The sequence below is a fragment of the Epinephelus lanceolatus genome, chromosome 16 (assembly GCF_041903045.1).
Source record: "Epinephelus lanceolatus isolate andai-2023 chromosome 16, ASM4190304v1, whole genome shotgun sequence".
Lineage (NCBI taxonomy): Eukaryota > Metazoa > Chordata > Actinopteri > Perciformes > Serranidae > Epinephelus > Epinephelus lanceolatus.
In genome coordinates, this window is record NC_135749.1 from 9,418,816 (window position 1) to 9,442,098 (window position 23,283).

General features: G+C 41.4%; 1 protein-coding gene across 2 annotated transcripts in view; it reads left to right on the top strand.

The window, feature by feature from the left end:
• Positions 1 to 636: 636 nt before the first annotated feature.
• Positions 637 to 23,283, top strand: part of lrrc3b (leucine rich repeat containing 3B) — a 35,048-nt gene continuing 12,401 nt past the window's right edge. The window contains exon 1 of one of the 2 annotated variants that reach the window (XM_033636741.2): positions 637 to 837. The gene's annotated coding sequence lies outside the window, so the exon portion shown is untranslated. The remainder of the gene's footprint in view (positions 838 to 23,283) is intronic. The other variant, XM_033636740.2, reaches the window with a different exon arrangement.

The following is a 23,283-nucleotide window of genomic DNA, read 5'->3' on the forward strand; positions in this document are numbered from 1 at the left end:
TTAGTTTTAGGAGAAGAATTATGGTTTGCCATCATCAGGTAAAATGTTTAATGTAAGGGCAGTCTCCTGGGGGAAAGTCCTGTGTTTGTTTGTCCCATCCACACGCCAGCCTGCCTCCTTATGCAGACTTTTGCTCTTTGTACTACCTCCTTCTTTACTCATCAGTGCATTTGTCACATGGTTGCAGCCTTCACAGTGATGTAGGTTATATAAATGACTGGCTCATGGTTATGTTATGAATTCTGGTGCATTAATTTTCATAGGTATACATGTGAACAGAACATGAGAACAGCCTGACAGGCTACATACATGCACAGATTGGAGGACGTGGGTCAGTATAGGCTCAGCATCTCATTTTCACTCTGGCACCTCCAAACATGTTCATATGTCCCTTCATGTTACACATTACAGTCCATGAACTGGTTTCCTAAATGTTTTGTTTGTGTTGTTTTCAGTGTATAACAAACATGAAAATATCCAGAACAAAACTTAGATGCATTTGTATTTATAATTTGTTTATTCTGCTTTATTTCTAACATATCTTACATTACATACAGGAGTAAATTACTCACACAGGGACTCTGTTTTACACTGGAGGTTGCCACCGGACGTGGTGCTGTCTCTGTTCCCCGCTCACTTCACATAGAGAACCCCTCCCATTCTCCCCATTCACTCCTGTGCAGTGTTTTATACTGAAAGGTAAAGATGCGAATTCACACTGCGACTTGTACATCAGTGAGCGGATACATGAGCAGGCAGGCTGCCCTCACAGCCTGTCTGAGCTGCTTCATGTGATAAGACCGTTTCCACTCCACCAGGTAATGACTGTGTCTGCAGGTGAGGAGACTTGTGTCGCCTGTTGCTCTTATGCCTGTCTGCTGTATTATGTTTGCGCTGTCTGTCCTCTGCATGGTCGCTGCCGCTATTTATTTCTGCACGGAGGATTTGTTTTTGGTAAATCTGACCCACAATGTAAATATTGTCTGATTATAAATGTGCACTTGAGCTTTGTATTGTGTATGCTGTGTTTTCTTTTCATAATCAGACAACATTAAGCTTTGATTTGGTGTCGGCAGCTCAGGTAGGCTGATGCGTGATGTTTTCACAGGGAACGTCCCGCCAGACGCCATTTGAAAAAAAACTAATTGAGCTTTCTTCGGTTATTACCGAGAAGACACAACATACAAAAATAAACCAAATAAGTATTTGAGATGTTTAAAAGCCACGCATTCATTCGGCGTATGAATAAGCCACAAATTTCGCTTAATTTTGATGCAAAACACCATCTTTACGCTGCTTCGCTGCAGTTTCTGTCGATCTTTTACCAATGAAACGCACCGCGGAGGGCGGTAGCGACCAATGCGAACCATCTATAAAAGTTAAAATGCTGTTGAAATAATAGCTGCTGTGTGTGTTCAATGTGAGCCGAAATATAGTGTTGCCCTTAAAGATTAATAATCTGCGTTTTATTTGACAGCAAGCCCAACAGTTACCTGGCAGTGAATACGGATATATTAAAATGCTAAATTATTAAATTGAGTTTTGCGTGACGTTCTTTCCATTTACGAGGCGCATCGGGGCCACAGTTAAGGCAATGTTAAGTTTATTGGACTGGAAACGCTGATAACATTACGTCTGTGTGTGAAGCTAATTGTCTTGTTATCTGCTGCTGTTTACCCAGGTCATATAAACGCCCTGCTGTGTTTGCAAAGCCTCGTCTGTGTCATATGATAGCAGGGCTTTAAATCAAATGCATGCGGCAATTCAATAGTTGTGTTCACGCAGGGGAGGTTTTTTTTTCCTCCACATGTGAGGCAACAGCTGGATTCTCCGGGGATTCTCGGTGTATCCCTGCTGTCCGTGCAGACCTCAGGTGCATCCCGGTCACAGGGTGTTGTGTTGATGCATATTTGGTTATTCATAGAGCCTGTCACAGTCTCAAGGCGGCAACCAGACTCCTGTCAGACGAGGTAAACCCCACAACAGTTATGGAGTCCTGTCTCATTGGAATAGAGACAGCCTTTAGAGGAGCTCGATTAAAACCTGCCTCTTTAATGTTTTATATTTTAAGGCTGAGTGTCAATTGGTATTCAGACCCACACAGGCTATCAGTAACTTTTAGAAATAGCCAAATTTTCAAGTGGACTCTGGCAGAAGAATGTTGGAAAGGAGGGACACATTAAAATGATTACCTTATAGTGCTGTTATCTTGTCTTTAATATGGGCTGAACTGAAGAGGTTAAATCTTGTGTTTGATTGTTTGTAAGGCACGAGACAGTTTGTGCAATAACATGATAATAGTATAATTGTTGAATGAGTTATTTGCAGATGAGGAGACTTATGTCTGGGACTGCAGCTAACAATTATGTTTGTCAGATGTCTGACAGAACACAAAGATATTTGATTCACAACATATCAAATCACATAAAGCAGCCAGTCCTTAAAATTGAGCGGTATCTAGACAGTATTTAAATAATAAATCGATGATCAAAATAGTTGCAGATTAATTTTAGTTTTTTTAACTCTGTGATATACTGTGCAAAAACATGTTCACAGTATAACTGGTTCTGGCCATTTTGAGAGGATGTGTCAACCTTTATTTGTTCTGTCATATTATCTGTTTTATTTCCAAGCACAAAAGTCTAAATGCATCGGAAGCCTTCTCCAAACTGTCCCGAATAAAATTCTAGCATCAAAATTGTAATTATTTTACAGGGCTGGATAACGAACTGTGATTGCGTTCTTGGCACAGACCAAAATGTGTCTGTAGCATCAAGAATGGTGCCAAATATCAAGTGCTTGCTCAGATCGTTAGGCTTGTTTAACATGACTTATTGAGTCCTTAAATCATGTCTGACTTTGGCTTAGTTGATTTGGACAGAGCTTTTTTTATTCAGGCTAACACTGAGGCATTGATAAATAAAAAACAAACATGTATACACTCCTAAAAGTATCATATAGCCACAGATATAAGGTCCTGGCCTGGTTTTTGTTAGAGTAAATGTAGTCTTCTTTACATATACCAAGTCTAAACATGTCAGAATTAGTCTGTAAAGTACCCATCGTGACTCAGTGTCATGTTTTTGGGTATTCCTTACTTTATTTTTTATTTTGCACAAAGCAGATAAACAGTATCAGTACATTGTCTCAGTTTAATGAACATTTAAAAACCAATTTTACTTCTTAACTGAAAAATAATTAGTGAATCCCTGTGATTCAGATGCGCTCCAAAATGTAATGGGTTCTTTCTTGGCTCATGCTACACCCTTATATCAAGTTTCATGAATGGTGCCAGTAGAACTCTGCTGACAAACAAACCAAACTGAAAACATAACCAATAACAAAGGTAATAATAATAGTAGTATTAACATTTCCACAGGCAGCTGCAGGATGAGATTGTCTGCTCTCAACAGACAATAGATAATAGCTTAAACACTGCTGATGAAGGTATTTTAATGAGGACAAAAATTGTCAAAATGGAGCGATTGTGATCTGTGACCAATGAATACATAATATTAGATCATGTCCATCATGACCAACACCTGCTGCTTTTCCAGTGGTTAGGGCCAGAGCAAGGAAAAGTTCTGGATGCCAGATGATAAGGCTAAGGCTCCATTACCAGTTACCTAGTTAATAGTGCGTAGTTAAGAACTATTGAATAATTTGCGGCATGGTAGTACAGTGGTTAGCATTGTCGCCTCACAGCAAGAGGATTCCTGGTCCGAACCTTGGGTGGGGGAGCCCCTCTGTGCAGAGCTTGCATGTTCTCTCGGGTACTCCCAGGTACTCTACCTCCCACAGTCCAAAGACATGCAGGTTAATTGGTGACTCTAAATTGTCCGTAGGTGTGAATGTGAGTGTGAATGGTTGTCTGTCTCTATGTGTCAGCCCTGTGATAGACTGGTGACCTGTCCATGGTGTACCCCCGCCCCTAACAGGATTAGCGGTTTGGGAAGTGAACAAATATTTAACTATTATATCCCACGACCAATTGACCTATGGCTAAGCCACGCCCCCTCCACTCACTCGGACAAACTATCAACATTCAGTGACCGGCAGGTGTCACAGTACACGGCATTTCGCAGGAGGCAATTGATGATTTTTGGGGACATAACGATCAGATGTCATTGAGAAGTAACCAAAAGGGCCTAAACTACGCATTGGAGGGATATATTCATCATTTTATTGTTGAGAAGGTCGATAAAAAGCTTAAATTACAAGCCAAAATTTACAGGTCACAGTGTACGCTTGTGAACCGCATCTCGTTGCCGTCACAACAAGTTAAAGTGCCACTGAAGTTAAGGTTTTTGGCTCAGAATATGAGAAAAGGATAACGCCCTTTTTACCATCTTTACCAAGAGTGTCTCTCCGTTAGTTTGGTGCTACAGTATTTACACTGAATCATTCAGCATAACGTTTGCCAACCTTTGTTATCTCTGTGATTACAGATAAATTAATGAAGCTAAGCTCCAGAAGTTAACGTTAGCTTAACTAGAGCCCTTTGGACAACAGCTAACAATGATGTACGATCACCAAAGTACAAAACTAGAACAAAATAGGCTAATGAACTCCCAGCAAACAAGGTGACATGATGAACAACGCAGCTAGGAGCTAACGTTAGGCTAACTTTAGCTAACGTTAGCTAGAGATGTTAAAGATAACTTTATATTTCTTTCCAGCAAAGTGACAATATGTTGCCTCAAACACGATGTTGACTTACCTTAGAATAGATGTAGACATCATTGTTAATCTTATTCACATTGAGTTGATGTTGTGGTCTAACGTTACCACACAACTTTATCCAAAGGAGACACTTTTCTCGGTTGAGATGTGGTTTAAAGTGTAAAAAATACACCTGGTCGCCCAGCCTCTCAGGATACCTTGTGTCAGAGTTGCATGTACCCCATGCACACCGTTTGACCATTTTTAAACTTCAAATCTCCACAAAAGCTCATAAAACCGAACAAAACTGACTTTCTGTAATGCATTTCAATGAACGTCCAGGCAGAGAATGTCAGAGTGTATGGGAATGGCTATACGCACTGTGATTGGCTCATCGCGTTTGAGGGCGGGGCTTAGCCATAGGTCAATTTCCCCACCGGAGACAAATAAAGTTATTTATTGATTAATCAATCATATCATAATAGTTACTGGGATGTAATTGGTCTTTTCTTATTATTTTTTGGCCACTAGAGGGCAACAGAACACTGACATTATTACTGTATAAATTTGTTATGGCATGTGTTGGCTAATGGCTGCCAAATACACCTATTACAACATGTCTGGCAGATCGAGCAGCATTAGCCTTCATTTGGAGTCATATTCATAAACAATATTCAAGCCAAAATTCACTCTCCTGTTAGTTGCATGTCAGTCCCTTGAGAAAAATACCTGGCTCTTAAAGGGGAACTAACCTTTTTTTCAACCTGGGCCCTATTTTCCGATCTACTTTTGTCTAAATGAGTGATAAGATGTTCAATATTTGACATTTCTCCAGTACGAAGCTAGGGCTGACCTGCCTGCAGCCTGTGAGCGTGCGCTATATTAAATAATAGGGTACTCAGACAGCGTCAAACAACGTCAAAGTACGTCCACTAAAAGTGCATTTTTTCACACAGATAGGCTCGGATTGTTAGCATAATTATCTGACAACATAACAGAAAGGAGAAAAGAACGTCTGTGTTGACCTTTAGCTTGAATCGAACATGTTCCTCTGCCTGTTGCTACTCCCTCTCTCTCCTCGTCCACTCTTCAGTTTCAATGAGTTCTGCGTCTATGTACGTCCGTGTACTGGAGAAATGTCAAATATTGAACATCCTATCACTCATTTAGACAAAAGTACATCAGAAAATAGGGCCCAGGTTGAAAAAAACATTAGTTCCCCTTTAAGCTGCTTAATGCCCCACTGTGGTCACGAATTGTGTCAGTTTGCTGTTCGGTGCTCGGTTCAAAAGCTACCTGCTGGTGAGAGCACCAAAACAGTAATAAAACAACCAGCTGAAAGATACTAAAGGGTCCATCAGTGACTCTTTCACATAACAAATAGCTGTTTGATCCATTGTTAATAGGATATTATTTGTGTAGCTCAAAAGAGTACGTTATTTTGTGCTCTAAAAGTGAAGAAGACAACCTGTTGGTTAAATTGGTAAGACGATGTATCGTCCCTCCAAACTGATGTAAAAACGTGGCAGGTTACGTAGTCGTGATCTTCAAACATTTTGATTTTAATAACATTAAGCTTATCAGTCTTTTCTGAGTCACAGATATCACCTGATATTTTAGCCTGGCTGGTCACCAGCATGACCAGCACAGATGCCAGCTTAAACCAGCACCAGCAAGACCACCAACATAGACTGGTCACCAGCATGAACAGCAAATGTGCCCAAAACACATTCTAATCTGCACATTTGCTGTGAGGTTTTGGGGCTGTGGTATGTCAGCTCTGCCAGCCCTGCCTTGTAATTTGTCTCGCTGAAAAAAAGAAAAACACAGGGACCGTAAGTGCTTCCTCAGTAGACTAATAATTCTTTGATTGCAAGCTCCTCCCTTCTCAGGAAAATCACAAACATCCTGATTGCAGGCAATTTGATGCAGGAGGAGCCGTCCTTATTTTCCTCAAATGTGCATCCTTTAAAAATAGAGCTATACTACTCAGTGATAACCCAGTGGCAGAATAAACAGATGACTGCTGTGTATGGATCAGACTGCTATAATGGCCTTATTCTCAGCATGTTGATATTTTGCCAATCTGTTTTGCAAATTATGATGTATTAGAGTTTTAAGGGCTTTCCAACTGACATCAGCTGATTGGAAAATTGGCAGCTTGATGGAGTAATGCTGACCCCAGCTTACTGCTCTGTCCAATCTATTTTATGTCATTGTTACAATGATGTTACTCTCTTTATACAGACTCTACATTCAGTGAATGTAGAGTCTGTAGGCAAACCCCGGAGATCTTGAAGAAGAGCGGAAGAGCCCTGGTTTCCGGTTGTAGGCTGTTTGTAGTCTGCGTGATATTGACGGATCACGTTTGAGCCGGCTGCAGTTGTTGCCAGGTTAAACGGTCCGTGCGGTGAACTAACGAGGCGCAACATAATTGGCGTCACTGCAAACTCTGAATCCATCGCAATGGTTCAGCATATTTACTTATATATAAACGGAAGTCGGAAACGGAAATTCGCCTCCTCCGCCCAAATCGGGGGTCTGCCCCCCGAGGCTGTATCGCCGTCTGCCGGAAGTCAGACGCCGAATACAGCCGATGGCTTCCGAGAATACAATGATGTCAATGCTTTATGCTTTAAAACTGCATTGATTTTTTTGGCCACTTGGGGGCAGCGGAAAAAGCACCAAACTGACATAAAATGAATCCATATTAACTTGTTGTGGCTAACATGTTAGCAGATCATTTCCTCCTTACTCATCCAGCAGACACAGAGCAACATCAGCATTCATTTGGAGTCTAGATGATGAATTTAAGTCTAATATTCACGCTCTGGTTCAGTCTCCACTAACTCCTTAGCTGCTAAATCCTCCACTATGTTCACCAGCTGGTTGCTAACATTGTGTCTCTGTTGTTTGGTGCTGAACAGGTAGTTTACTCTTTTGGGTGAGATGATGATGATTGATGAGAGCAGTGAGACTGAACCAAAGCAGATGAAAAATTGAAACAATAAGTTCAACAAGGTTTAAATGCTCGCTGGAGCTGAGGGGAACTGCAGGTGATGATTCTCTGTGGGTTTGTCCCTTTGAGCAACATTTCCATATTATACATTTGTGCATATGTGTCATTTTAACCATTGAAAAAATGTTGACTGGAGCTGCTTCAATATGAGGTTGTCTAATAGTCAGGGTTTTGTAAATTAGAAGTAAAAATTTTAGATTAGACCCCATTGTGGCGTCATATATTGTAAGGGGGCTGTTGAAGCTGTATTAGAATAGGAAACCCCCTATGGAGTCTAGACGCGGGCGGTGGTGGTGTTGGTGGGGATGAGATGAAGAGAGATGTGATGAGGAGTGGACTTTTGATGAGCTAGACCTGGACATAGGACGTGGTGACTGGGGTGTAGGAGGGTGCAAAGATTCTGCCCGAAATGACATCTGACAGCAGCAGTAGAGAGGAAAACAGATTTAAAGTTTGTCAGCAGCAACATGATTGGCTGATAGAGATCGTGGCTTGGTTTGAGCTGATTGGAAGAAGTGGGGGAGTGAGGTAGAGCGAACTGTGAATGTGAATGAAGAATGTAGATAGCATTTGTTCTTGTGCCATCATTTTTAAGAAGGTCGACATTGCCTCAGTTCCTCTGAGGGTCATGAGATGCTACCCCCAATTAGATGCTAACTGTGATGAAGTGAATGAGAAACCCCCCTCAATCTGTCTCTGAAATGCACAGTCAGTCATTTTTTCTTGCAAGAAGTTAGATTATTAAAAAATAATGCCACCTTTTCTGATGATCCATGCAATTAATTTGAAATGATTCCTTCATCCAGTCAGTCAGCAGACCAGGTTCTGCTGACTGAAGCTTGTTGAGATGTTACACACAGGTTACATACTGTTCCAACATTATTTTAACAGCTATGTATTCATGTGTGTGTTGTTATGTAGTCATGACTTGATCGATATCGACATATCGTCATGAAAAATGTTGAAACAAATGTCAAGGCTTCAAACGAGGTGCTCATTGGATCGTCTATAAATGTTTGAAGACCGCTTTCCAATGGAGGAATCAAGGGGCGCTGCATCCGAGAGTTTTGATAATTTAACGAGACAACCTGACGAGCATGTCCACTTCACTCACAAGTGCTCTTCTTTTCATTCATCACACAAATATATCCATCCACTATAAATGTTTTAAAAGTCTGAAAATGTGTGTTGGTATCTCCATTTGTATGAATCATCTATTCATGGCTCCTGCTGACATGATGCCGATATACTACTGATTTGTTTTGAAGTGTAATTGCTGTCTGGAACGTTCATGTGAAGCATGTTTTATGTTCTTGTAGATGTATAAAGCCCAGAACTTTGTACCATAAGTGCTGCCTGTGGGGAGGTAAAGGCAAGAAAGACGCTTGTCTGAGGGCCTTGACATGCCAAGCCAACTGTCGGCCATAGGTCAATGTCTGGTTGTCAGTGTGCGCCTGTTGCCCTAGTTTCTGCGGTGCATCGTGCACCATTGACACTGGTCGGCTCTTGTTGGTCCTTGTTGGCCCTTTTATGGCCAGTTCAGCATGTTGAATCGGGGCTGGCAGTGAAGAAAATCACTTTGATTGGCAGTTATGCTCAGTGCACGAGGAGAGAGACAGAGGTGAGCTAGGTTGTCAAGAGGGCGTGAGATAAAAAACAAAGTTACTCGTCCTGAAGTTTCTCGCATTAAAGGTTTTTTGGGGAGTTTTTCCTTGTCTGCTGTGAGGGACCAAGGACACAGGGAGTCGTATGCTGTAAAGCCCTCTGAGGATAATTTTGATTTGTGATATTGAGCTTTGTTTGAAGAGAGATAGTTGCACATCCAACTGTCTCAGATGCAGATGCGTTGGAAGATATCACTTGAGTCTTTGAACAGTAAATTCTGCACACTAGTCTTTCTCACACTCTTGAGGAAAGTCCAGGAGGACCGAGATGTTAGTGTTACTAATAAACCGTGAAGCTGAGCAGGAGCAGTGTGCAGGGTTTTCTGATATTGGGCTTCAAAAATAAGATTGAATTCAACTGAATTTTTTTTGTCTTTGAGCTGAAATGGTTCATTTGTGCTATTGTTCACAAGCGCAGGGTAAGACTACCACCGCCTGCTGGTATGGAGAGGTACTTTCTCTCAGGCAGGTGCAGAACATATGTGCTAGTTGGCTGTTTGCTGTAGGTTTTACTGTGTTTTCATGGGCAGCTTTTTGGCCAAGACACAGGCGACATGAGACAACACAACAGTCTGCCGTCATCGCCACTAATTTATGATGTCGGTTTGATGTGTCTAAATCTTAAGGACAGATTGTGGGTTTGGTTAAATATTGCTGAATAACATGAGTTTTGAGTTGTGCTTCAAGTGAGTGCTGAGTTTTTCCATCCACTTCCCAGACACTATGCGCCTTTCATAACCATAACCAAATGCTGTGAGTGTGTAGGCTACACCTAAAATGTTGATAAGAAACATACTTGGAGTGGGAATACCTTAAATCTGGAAACATTTTTGCCGTTGTATGTAGAGATGAAAAACATGTCTCTACTTACTCCCACTGTACAAAAATGAAGCCAAAATATCCCAGATATGGCCGCTGCCATCTTGCGCTTGTGATGTCATTTGAAGCAGAAGTTCCTGCCATCTGACCAGGCCTTTTCTAGCATCAGATAACTAGTTATAACCAAACTTATCCAAACTAGAATTGCCGCCCCTCAGTTGTATGTCTCCGTGCACCACTCAAGTTGTTCTTACAGTTAACATCCATGTCTGTGACAACATGGATGCCTCACACTCATCTTTGCCCATCAGCATCTATACAATCAGCACAATTTCAAGGTGGACACCCAGGATTAGTGTCACCAATGAAGTATCTGACCAAATATTTTCCCTTCTGTGCCTGAAATATTAAATTAAATAATGGCCAGAAAAGTGTTTTGTGCAGAACATTATGATGTCACAGTGAAGTTGACCTTTGACCTTTTGGATATAAAATGTTATCACTTCATTATTTTATACTATCAGACATTTGTGTGAAGTTTTGTTTTAATTAGTGTATTTATTCTTGAGGTTACAGTGACCTTGACCGTTGGACTATGACCACAAAACTCTGATCAGTTTATTCTTCGGTCCAAGTGGACGTTTGTGCCAAAATTGCAGAAATTCCCCAGGGTATTCTTAAGATATTTTGATCACGAGATTTAGATGTATGCAAGGTCACAGCAACCTTGGCCTTTAACCCTTGACCACCAAAATCTAATCAGTACATCTTCGAGTCCAAGTGAACGTTTGTGCCAAATTGGAAGAAATTCCCTCAGGGCCTTTTTGAGACAATATTGTCACTTGCCAGTTCAGGAAGGACCCAAATGCAGACTGACAGGCGGGTTTAGGTTTTAACAGGAAGCGAGCTTTAATACAGCAGACAAAAAAAACATTCAGATACAACAGGCAAACAAAAGTCCAAGTGAAAGCTGAACAAAAACCAAACCGAAAACCAACCAGGAAAAACACAAACACAAGATATCAGGCAGGACATGGAGCATGGACGACATCAAGAACACAGGGATTAACGCAGGGATGAATGCAGGATGAACAACAGAAAGCCTGACAAAGAACAAAGGGAAACACACAGGTATATATACACAGAAAACTAATCACAAGAACGAGACACAGCTGGAGTAGGTGGACACGGGCAAGAGGAGGGAAATGAGATTGGCTTACAACAAGGGTGTGGAGGGGAACACTAGGGTGGAGCAAACAAGGCTAATACAAAACAGGTATGAGGGGAAGACTCTGGGAACAGGGAAGGACGAACGAGACAGGAAGACAGGAAGTAACACACGACACATGAGGAGAGAATTTACAAAATAAAACAGGAAGCAGATTAAACATGAATGAACAACATGAAACAAGGAACATAAACAAAAAACTCCAAAACAAAGTCCACAAGATAACAGAATAAAAAAAACTCAGGATCATGACAATTATGTTCACAAGAATGAGACAGACAAGGTCACAGTGATCTTGACCTTTGACCCATGACTACCAAAATCAGTTCATTGTTGAGTCCAAGTGGACATATGTGCCAAATTTGACAACTGCAGGGCAGTGATTCTAAATTACTTTGGCCCTTACCCCAGTAGCTTACAGGAAGGGGTGGGATTTATGACCTACACTGCAGCCAGCCACCAGGGGGCGATCAGAATATTTTGGCTTCATTTTTGGGGAGTTGTCATGTTCTCCATCTTTATCATACAGTCTGCACATAAACACTCTTCCCTTTAGACACAGCCAGGCAATATTTCTTATGGACTTATTCGTCACAGGCCTTCTGAGACCTTAAAATGTAACTGAGACATCAAAAAACTAAACTTACCAGCCAAACCCAGATAAAAGCACCCACACAATGCATGTACAGAAGTCCCATTGGATGTCTCACACCTCCGACAGTCTGTAAAATCTTTAAGTCAGGGTCTGTCTAGCATCCAGACAATCCAGTAGAAACAGTCTTAAACTGAGTAAGTGGAGTTCTTAAATTCCTTGATAGCTTTTTTAATTACTCTCCGCAGAATTGTTCTGTCTCTGTGAATGGGACATTTAATTATGTTTCCCATGCCAGCCTTGAATCATTAGGCACCTTAATTTACTGGTACATAATCAATGAATAATGGCGGTAGGTTTCATAACCCCGGCCAAGAATCCTTGAAATACTGCAAAGAAAAATTGAACTCTTGAGGAGTTGTTCAGGAACCTCTGACCCAACACAGGAGACCTCTCGGTTGCACGTACAGCTTGAAATTCTGTGTAGGAACACCAATGTCTTCCTACCTTCCGAAAACATTCAATTTCAGAGTATTACACAAATCCCTGTGTGTAAGGAATCCTCTGGTTACCCCGCTGTATTCAATTTGGGGCTTAACCAGATGGTAGATGTTGGATTTTCGATACTGCGACATAGGTTAGTTTTAAACACAGCAGAAGTTTTAGCCTGTAGATGAGATGAGATGGGGTGAGACTGTAGTTCACGAGGTTAAATGGAATTGTGTTTCACTGGGAGGAAAAGCAGAGAGCAGACCTTTCTCCGTCTCAAATTAAAAAGGACCTTTCACAGCCAGCACAGCCTCATTTTATAATGTCTAATATCCAATGCAGAGTGATAGAACAGAGGTCATGGAGGTCATACTTTCTCACACTAGGCTGGCTTTTGAAGTTCCCCCTGCTGCATCCTCACTGCTCCACTGCAGGTTGGAATATTTATGTAGTTACTGTATGTGTAAGTGTATGAAGTCACTTCTGAAAGGCCTCCTTTCTCAACATCAATAGCATAAAAAAGGTCATTAGTCATAGTTTTGGCTTCTAAAATGCAAATCCTTTGTTAAAATGGTTCAAATGAGCATTTACTGCAGTGAAGTTTAGGCAACTGAAGCTACTTAGTTAAAGAGCAGCTGCATTATTATTATTATGTTCTTGTTTGTTTCTTTTTTGAGGTTTTTGTATCGTTCTGTATCTTCCCAGTAGTTGTGTTATATATTTAAATTCAAATTTTTGTTGATTTATGTATATTTTAGAGTCAAAATGCTATTTTCCATGGGCGTATTGTGAGACAATGGGCCCCTGGGCACAGACATGCAGAGGGCCCCACCCCTTTTCTTACATAAGAGCAAGAGAGAAAGACTTTGTGGTGGTTTTGCCTCTTTTTTTGTAGTTGTTATGCATCTCTTCATGGTTGTTATGCATCTTTTTGCGGTCTCGTGTCTCTCTGTATTTATTTTGTATCTCTTTGTGTTATTTTTGCCCCATTTTATAGTCATTTTATGTCTCGTAGTTGTTTTGTGTGTCTTTTAGGTAAATGTGTGCCTTTTTTTGGTCATTTTGTGCCTCCTGATATTATTTTGCCCCTTTTTGCAGTTGTTTTGTGTCTCTTTGTGTTGTTTTTGCTCCTTTTTGTAGTCGTTTTGTGTCTCTTTGTGTTATTTTTGCTCCTTTTTGTAGTCGTTTTGTGTCTCTTTGTGTTATTTTTGCCCCATTTTGTAGTCGTTTTGTGTCTCTTTGTGTTATTTTTGCCCCTTTATGTAGTTGTTTTGTGTCTCTTTGAGATAATTGCGTGCCTTTTTTGGTCATTTTGTGTGTCTTTGTCTTATTTTTGCCCCTTTTTTGTAGTCATTTTGTGTGTCTTTGTCTTATTTTTGCCCCATTTTGTAGTCATTTTGTGTTTCTGTGTTATTTTTGCTCCTTTTTGTAGTCATTTTGTGTCTCTTTGTGTTATTTTTGCCCCATTTTGTAGTCATTTTGTGTTTCTGTGTTATTTTTGCTCCTTTTTGTAGTCGTTTTGTGTCTCTTTGTCTTATTTTTGCCCCATTTTGTAGTCATTTTGTGTTTCTGTGTTATTTTTGCTCCTTTTTGTAGTCGTTTTGTGTCTCTGTTATTTTTGCCCCTCTTTGTAGTGATTTTGTGTCTCTGTGTTATTTTTGCCCCTTTTTGTAGTTGTTTTGGTTCTCTTTGAGATAATTGTGTGCCTTTTTGGTCATTCTGTGCCTCCTGATGTTATTTTGCCCCTTTTTGTAGTCGTTTTGTGTCTCTTTGTGTTATTTTTGCCCCATTTTGTAGTCGTTTTGTGTCTCTTTGTTATTTTTGCTCCTTTTTGTAGTTGTTTTGTGTCTCTTTGAGATAATTGTGTACCTTTTTTGGCTATTTTGTGCCTCCTGATGTTATTTTGCCCCTTTTTGTAGTTGTTTTGTGTCTCTTTGTTTCATATTTACCCCCTTTTGTAGTTATTTTGCATCTCTTTGCAATTCCTTTACATATTTTTGTGGTCATTTTGAGTCTCATTGTGGTTGGTATGCGTTAATTTTGAATGACATTTTGCAGGTGAAGGCCAGGGTGGCCCCTGACACTTCGGGCCCCTGGGCCTGTGCCCGGTATACCCGTTCAGTAATCCGTCCAAGCTATTTACCCTTGTAAAAACTTTATCCCACCTCAGCTGATGTGGGTTTTTGCATGATGACATCGCTATATATAAAGACTTGTCATTGATCTTGCTGCTGGTTTGGAGAACCGGATGAATACCAGTATGGAAACTGCACAATGTACTGTTGACGCCCCGTAGGGTCACAATGTTCTCAATGTCACACAATAACACAAACTAAATGATAGAGGCAGCGATAGACTGCATATTGTGTATAACAATTCCTGTGTGCTGTGAGATAAAGTCACTATTTCTGTCAATGGAGTCTGGTGACTTTGAAGAAGGAGATATAACAGCTTCAGTTCACCGTCAAAAAGAGCTGTCTGGTGGCCAGGTAAAGGGGTAAAGACACATCCAACTATAGCATACGCATAACTGATATGGATTTTTTAGTTGGACCTTTTTGAGGGGGGTAGATTCTATTTTACTGCTGCCCCTGTCCACAGTAACCAGACTCCTTTGATAGAACAGCAACTTTACCTCATCAGACAAAGGAGAGTGGCTAGTCCTTACAGCTGCCTCTGATTGGTTAGTTAGTTTGTGTTATTGTGTGACATTCACAACCAAACAAACTTGGTGTCCACAGCAGTACTTTGCTTAGCTTATGTGCCCCGGTATCTCTGTCTGCTTCTCTTCAAACTGGGAGTGTTGTGTCCGTAATCTTCTGCAGGTAATACACTGACTGTGGGTTTAAAATATGTCAAATTGCAAGAAGGTTTAATGATAATAAAAACCACCATCTTCCACCTCCGAGCTCAAACTTACAATGAAGTCCTTTTTACACCAGGAATGAAATGAAAATGCAGAATAGTCCTTGACTTAATTCAAACCTTTCACACCAGGGCCGACACAAATATTTGCATTCCATGCATTCAACTAAAACTACTGGGGAGTGTTTTCAGCGGTGATTAATCCACTTTTGATGCTCTAGTGAGTATTTTCGGCCACAGGACAGTGTGTGTGGAATTGAATCAAGAATAAATTAGTGTGTGTGTTCATGGTAATGAAGGAACATGTCACCCAGTGCACACTGTGACTCACTGTAGTTTTTGGACAAAAGTGGAGCTATGGGATACAGGAAAGATATATCAGGCATACAGTACTACTTAAGATATATTCATTGTTGGTTTGGGTCTTTGTTGACAGTAAGAAGTATAAAGAATATCACCAGACTTGCTCTTTAAAAGGGATTTTTTGGGGGGAATATGCAACATGTGGTAAATAAAAACTAAGCTAATAAAAGGTTTAAAACAAGAAGTCCCATCTGCGAGCCTCGAGCATCTTCCAGGACAGTGCTGTTGGTTAAACACACAGAAATAAGACGTCTCACAGTAGCATATTCGTGTCATCTGAAAGGCCCCTCAAGCTAATGGCTCCAAATTCCATTTGACAGCTCAATTTTTTTAGTCACGCCGGCTGTGTGGCTCCAGGGAGGGAAATATTTTGGCGGTCCATCACTTTGGTCCAGACTGAAATATCTCAACAAGTATCAGATGGATTTCCTTAAAATTTTCTACCACACATATCTATGCCTCCTTGAAGATGAGTCCTAATGACTCTGGTGATTTTTCCTCCGAAACATTATGAGATTGACATTTGAAGTTCGGAGTGAAATGTCTCAAAAAGTATCAGATGTATCATTAAAGTAAAGTCCCTCAGGATGAGCTTCACTACATTTGGCTGCTTGGACTCTTTTCTAAAGGTAAAAATTGTAATTTGTCCAATACTTTTATGGCCCTGAACAATCACAGTCAGTGCTTCATAACCTTGGTGACAAATACACTGTGTTCCCTTTGAGTTCTTCACAGTTAAAGTCACACCGTGTTGCACCAGTTGAACACTGTCAGCACTGTCACTAGCAGCAAAAATAAATGTTGGGTTTCTTTAAAATGGTGTAAAGACATGCTGCATCATTTCTTTGTTTCTTTATATCATCAGAAACCTTTTTTTTTTTTCAGTGTATTACTGGGGACATTTTGGTCCCAAGATTAGGTGCTTTCACACCTAACCTGTTTGGTTCGGTTAAAATGAACTCAGGTCTGTTTGTGTGGTTAGTACGGTTCGTTTGGGCTGGTGTGGAAGCTGTCAACCGAACCAAGACCGCTCGAAAAGGTGTCTCGGTCCGCTTCCCAACGGACTCTGGTGCGATTCGTGAAATTAAACAAACCAGCCACAGGATTTTATGATAGCAGATGTGTGGTTTTAGCATTATTTCAACAGCTGAACCAATAATAAATCCAACTGCTGATTGTGAAATCTGTCCACGATCTCATAATTGATCCTGATAAAGGCCACGTACTGTTTATCCCATAACCTATTTATCCTAATTTATCCTAAAAAGCTGTTAAACCTGCCATCATTGTATCCGACTCCGTGTACTTTGTTCATTAAAAAGGGTGTGACAGTGATGCCACAGTGTTAAGCCCCGAATCATTACTATACAAGACACCTTCTTTACATCCTGTCTCTATGTTAGTCATTATAACTTGTGACTGAGCAGCCTAATAATGCTTACATCCGGAGCTTGGACATGAGCCACTGCACCTTTGCGTCGAAAGGTGGTTCAGGCATTTTATCAGCATGCTTCCTGGGCACGTCCCACTGGTAGGAGGCAGACCCAGAACACACTGGAGGGATTACATACCTCATCTGGCCTGGGAACGCCTCGGGGTCCCCCAGGATGAGCTGGAAAGTGTTGCTGGGGAGAGGGACGTCTGGGGTGCTTTGCTTGGCCTGCTGCCCCACGACCCAGCCCCGGATAGGTGGATGAAAATGGATGAATGGATGGAACTGGATGGATGGATAATGCTTACAATCAGTTATTTCTCTGTGAGCTCTTTGTGACGACAAACAACATTAATATAAACACTTTAGACCTTGTTTAGACGACAACAAGTCTGTCCTTTGTGTTTTAAAAAACCTCTGCGTTTATATGCTGACGTTATTGTAACGATCCCGTTCACACAGCGCCGCAAAATCTACTGGAAATGCTGTAGTATGCACACCAGACCAATGGGTGGCATTATCACGGCATGACGCCACGCGCCTGCACTGAAGCGCCTTCCTCTACAACGCGGTGATTACAAACCAAAACAAAGAAGACACAATGGTGAAAGCACGCACAGATAACTTTGTTGCTACAGTAACAGATCTACACTTCACTTCAAATCAACAAGGTGAGCAGCACAAACAGAGCTCGGCATTGTTGTTGTGACGGTCGACTTTCTCGCGCATGCCCCGTGACTGGAACCGTAATGCGTGTTATGTCTGAAGACGTTCAGTATTGTGTTCCTGTGCCTTTAAGTTTTCACTGCACCATGTACAGAGTGTCATAAAGTGTTAGGTGTCGTCAGTTGAGTAAAGGCTCCTAGACGAAGCTACACAGAGTGGTTTTTGTCTCCATCCAAACACAATAATGCGCATGTGCGAAAAGTCTCTGTTTTCAGAGGAACTGCATATTGCAAGTTTAAATGACAACAGAGACGCTGCCGTTTCCAAAAACTCGTTTTCAAAATGTTGCGTTTTCAGGCACCCAAATGATCAGCCAAAACGCAACTAAAGTTTACGGTTTTCAGTTGAAATCGTCGTATAAACGGGACATTGGAAGCATCAAAGTGCTGCTGCATTAACTCCGATGTCAAACTAGACTCCTGAATTTGATTTCCCCATGTCGGCTCTGATGATGCAGGACACGCGAAAATGTCCAATTAACGAGTTTCCTGTCAGTCTTTAGAATTTCATGTTTACTCCTCTTGTCTCGTTTGCAAAAAGTCAGTGTGAACAGGAACCGAACCAAAACTAAAATGCAACAGTGGGTCATTTTCTCCCTCTGGTGCGACCGAATGAACCGAACTGCAGGTGTGAAAGCACCCTGAGCTGCAAAGTGAGTGCTCTTTGCTTTCAAGCTGCTCTCTGGTACAAGCAGCTGCAGACCCAAGTCTAAGTGCGAGAGAGGCAGCTGTTATATATAGCCCTTTCAGAAACAGTCTCCAGCATCAAGCATTATGAGCTTTACCATTAATTGTATTGTAAGATATTTCTGCTATTTTGTCTGCTCCTTGTGGATCCACTCACAGCTTTTGTTATTCCCAAAGTGCCGTGACTGTTCTTGATGAACAAACCAGTCGTGGTGAGGTAATTTATGAGGTGGTTTATGGGCAGCTGTTTACAGTAATAATGAGGACGCATGTCAGAAACAGATCATACCTACCATAAGCACAGTGCAGGTTTAATAGATCCAGCACAGAGCCTGTTTCCATACAGCAACAGGTTTTGCCTCTTGTGGCAGAGCAGCAGCTGGATAAACAGCTTGACGTGGGCCTGGGAGCTGCTGCTGGTCCTCGCTGTGCGGCAGAAAACAGATAATCCCTCGCCTCGCTACTTCCTCATAGGCTGTTGTTAGATAACACTGTATTGTCTTGAGCCAGGACAAAGAAATACTAGATGACTGGATGAGTGTTAAACAGCCTTTCAGAGTCTGTCTTTTTAAGCGGTAATGACATAGAGCAGCAGCTTAAATGTCGTAGTACTGTGCACCTATTTAGCCTCCTCAAGGTCTCCCAGAAAAACCTATATGACCTCCAGTTTACAAGAATGAAATAATAACATGGGTTGTTCTTCTGTTAAAGGCTCTGTATGTGACATTCAGAGCATTAATAGAGCAGCAAACATTATTTGCTCTGTAAAGATATAATGATGTAATGGCGTCCAGACAAAGAGATCGCACTACCTCTGGGTGTGTTGTAATCTGAACTACTCTGTGGTTTGTTGATATAAGCCGGTCTAGCCACATGTGTCTGGCTAGCTCATCAGTGCCGCTTTGCGCTGTGCTGTTATGGCGGTTCCCTCTAATATTGTAAAGGTATCATCACGGAGGTTTAGCACCTGCTCTCCAGTTCCTACCTGGTTAACACCGTCAGCACTGTTCTTGTTTAGCGCTGTTTGTGGAATTAGCACCGTTAGCTGCTAGCTGCCAGCTCACTTGCCTCCATGTTAAGAATTGTGTCGAGACATCAAGTCCCTTTAACGCCCTGTGTAATCTCAAGAAACAAAGATTGTGAAATGTATAACTTCCTATGTACCATTACAGTTTTCCTGAATAACAAGCTCTGAGGCGGTAAAAAACGGTATCGTTAAACCTCTCATGAAGCAAAATCAACATGTATATGCTGAAACATTGCAGTGAATATAAGAAAAGATGATGATACAGGGCTTGACGCTTACCTTTTCTCCAAGTAGCAAGTAACCACAGAAACATGCTCTGCCACTGGGCATTGTATTTGTACTTTTTCTTCTTACTAAGTTTTCGTTCGTCCTTTCGGCACCGATGCCTCCTTCTTCCTCCTTCCCCCTCAGACACTCTCTCTGACTGGGATCTCTCCACCTTGCTTACCCTGTCCTCTTCATGGATGTGGTCCGGGTGTTCTTCGTCGCTCTCGTCTTCATTTAAGTCTCTCCCATTATCCCCCTCATCCTCCTCTCTGTTCTGAAAATAAGCCATAAGTGGCTTCATTTTAACAGCATTCTTTCTCCGCTCCATTTTGTCTTCAGCTCATTTGGCGCCCTGGTTTTCCCAATGTGCGTGCGTTTGTTCATGTGTCTGTTTTCAAAGGGCTGCATTCAGGTCTGATTACGTAGCCTACATATATCGACTGTGCCTGTGTTGGTAGATTCTGAATCAGTAGCCTACAGCCTAAACATTTGTGTTAATTTTTTATTCTTTTTTCCCCAACAAAGAACCGAACTACCATTCACGTTCAACAACAAAACAGTGCATGTACTAACATTTTTGTAGCACTCGTGCACTGGTGCTACTGAATGTCCCTGTGATGGTACCAAGCAGTGGTTCCCAACTGGTGAGTCACAGTCTCAAAGTGGGTCTCGGGTCCATTCTGAATGGACCGCAACTGACTCATGAACATGTCAAGTTTGTAAAAAATAAACACTTTATTTTGAGGTGCAATGAACTTCTGGCACAGAGCTTTTATTCCAAGGTTCTGTTTTCTGCTGTGGAGTAAATGACCAAAGCCCCGTTTCCACCAAACACGTTCAGTGTGGTACCTTTGGAACCAAAAGTAACCCTTCAGACATGATACCTAGATCCTTGCATTTCCACCGAAGACAGTCAGTCTGCACCTCGTTTATCGTCCACAGAACGAGGTTGAAAGTTGTCACACAAATTTAAGGTGTGTTGATGGATTCACATCGTCAACTCATGCATTAAGTAACATTACAAGTTAAAGTTCCACTTTAAAAGTTGCCGGCAGTCGGCTCAGTGAATGAAGTTATTTTTTCTCAGACTCCAGCTGCTGTGAGAGGCAGCAAAACATCCTTTCATTTTATAGTTACAGTTTACTGATGAAACTCTCCACAGTATGAACAGTGGTTACATGAGCCTCAAAACCAGCCACAACTCAGCCCTGAGCAGAGTGACCGTCCTCTACTGACCAATCAGACTGCAGTGTTCACAGCTCCACCTTTTAGTACCAGATCTGTGTGCTAGGTACCCCAACAGAGGGGGGACCAAACATGGGGACGGTACGGAACGGTTCCATTGGTACCATCCACAACTTTTCACAGTGGAAACAGAAAAAAAGAGTACCTAACTGAACTGTACTATACTGGTCAGTGGAAATGGGGCTTAACAGACAGCTGCTTGACAGAGAGACACCAAACTAGCTTGACGACATGGCCAAATGCAAGTATAATGCTTTTATTAAGAGTGAATGTTGTTATGTTGATGCTTTTATCTGAGATGTTCCAGCACCTGATCCTTGAGACTGGCTGTGCAGAGGGAGTTCTGTTTACCAGGACTCTTTACATGTTTACACATAACTGTAAAGTTACTTTTCCACTTTATTGAGGAACAGACGCATCAGAATGCGCCACGCAGGTCACTGCTCCAGGTAGCCTTTCAGTAATAGCTCTTTCTCAGGCTTCTGATTGGCCAACATCTTCTTTGAGTTATATCGCCACTCGTTGGTTTGGGGTGCTCTTGACAGCATTTCAGTTGTTTTTCTGCATTTCTGTTTAGACAGAGATGGGTGTTTTTTTTTTGCTTGAGAATGAAGGTGAGAAAAACCTCACCTGAATGTGAGCACCAGTGGGTGTAGAGCTGTTGTCTCTGTGTGATCTGCTGTAAGACTGTGACTCACTCTAATAATAAGATGTATCTGAGATCAGTGTGAGGTGGATGATTAGAATTAGTCACCTTTGTCAACCACGAATAATTATGTGCATGAATGTTGTTGAAATACTACCTGCAGGTGTTTCCCTTTACCTTTCACATAGATAGTTACAGTTGCGTTTATTTAGCGTGCGTGCGTAGTATGAGAGCACATCATGGAGGCCTGTTTTAGGGCGTAGGTGAGGTAGTCAACACCAGCAGTTAGAGGAGAAAGAAAAGTGAGGAATTTTTTGTAGCTGATTTCTGACACCTTATCTTTTCGTCACACTGGTTCCTGTGTGTGCATTACACTGTTTAATAAATCTAATGGTTGCACTGCAGTGTGCACTTTATTTTCAGAGGATTCTGCAGGCAGAATACGATTCTCGCTGTCATATAATTAAATGGAAAAAAATGAAACTAATTTTGTGGCCCAAACTGCTCAATTATTGACACAGCTGCATATGAATCAGAGATTAATGAGAGTGCTCGAATAACAGCTGTCCAACATGCCCACTTGTGCTCCAATAAAAGACAGACAAGAAAGTCAATATGTCCCTTTGAATAACACACCTTGTAACTGTTGTCTCCGAGACAGAGTTCAGATCATGGCAGACATACAGTATATAATTGTTCTCTCCATTAAACAGCAGGGACCCATTATTTGTACAGTACATTGCTTCATTAAGCCAGGTTAATATGTTGTGAGAACCTGAAGCAAAATGCCCTGACCAACACAGCCCCTTGCAGAGTCCTGCACCGGGTCAGGTGCCCAACAGGTAACCCACAAAAAGCTGTGTATCATAGCTTTGTGCAGTATACGTGTAACATTTTAATATCTAAATCACTATTATCAAGCCGCAATACCTTTTAATGTGAAAGTCAGTGACACAAGTTGAACCTTTGGTGATAATGTCACGTTCGTCACCAATATGGAGGACTCCAGCCATGAAACTTTACAGCCCGAGGATGAGGTGGCTTAAGACACCCAAGGAGGATCCTTTTAAGGTTTTGTGGCGGTGGAAGGAGCATGCTCAAATGTCTCCTAACCTGGCAGTGATTATATATGTACCTTTATTAAGCAGGATAAGCCCCTTGAGATGAACTATATCATCTACTAAACATACAGGCAATATGCAACATTACAGAAACAAACAAAGCAAAAAACTGGACAGCAAACAGAAAACAAAACAGACAAGCAAATACAACACTAACAATGGCTCTCACAGGGTTAATCAATGTTGAGCACCTCTCCCTCAGCAACAGGCAGGATGCTATAAACCAAATCTGAAATTATTTAAGCAAATAGTGCAAGCTAGCACATACAAAGGCTTATGAACGCATAACCAACATACACAGTTAAAAACAGCAGCAGGATGTCTTCAGAGAATTAAAAAGGGTTCTTTTGAAAATATGAAGTGAATTAGCAGATCTTAAACATCCAGGCAGATTGTTCCAGTCATTTGGGGCTTTGTACTGAAAAGTACATC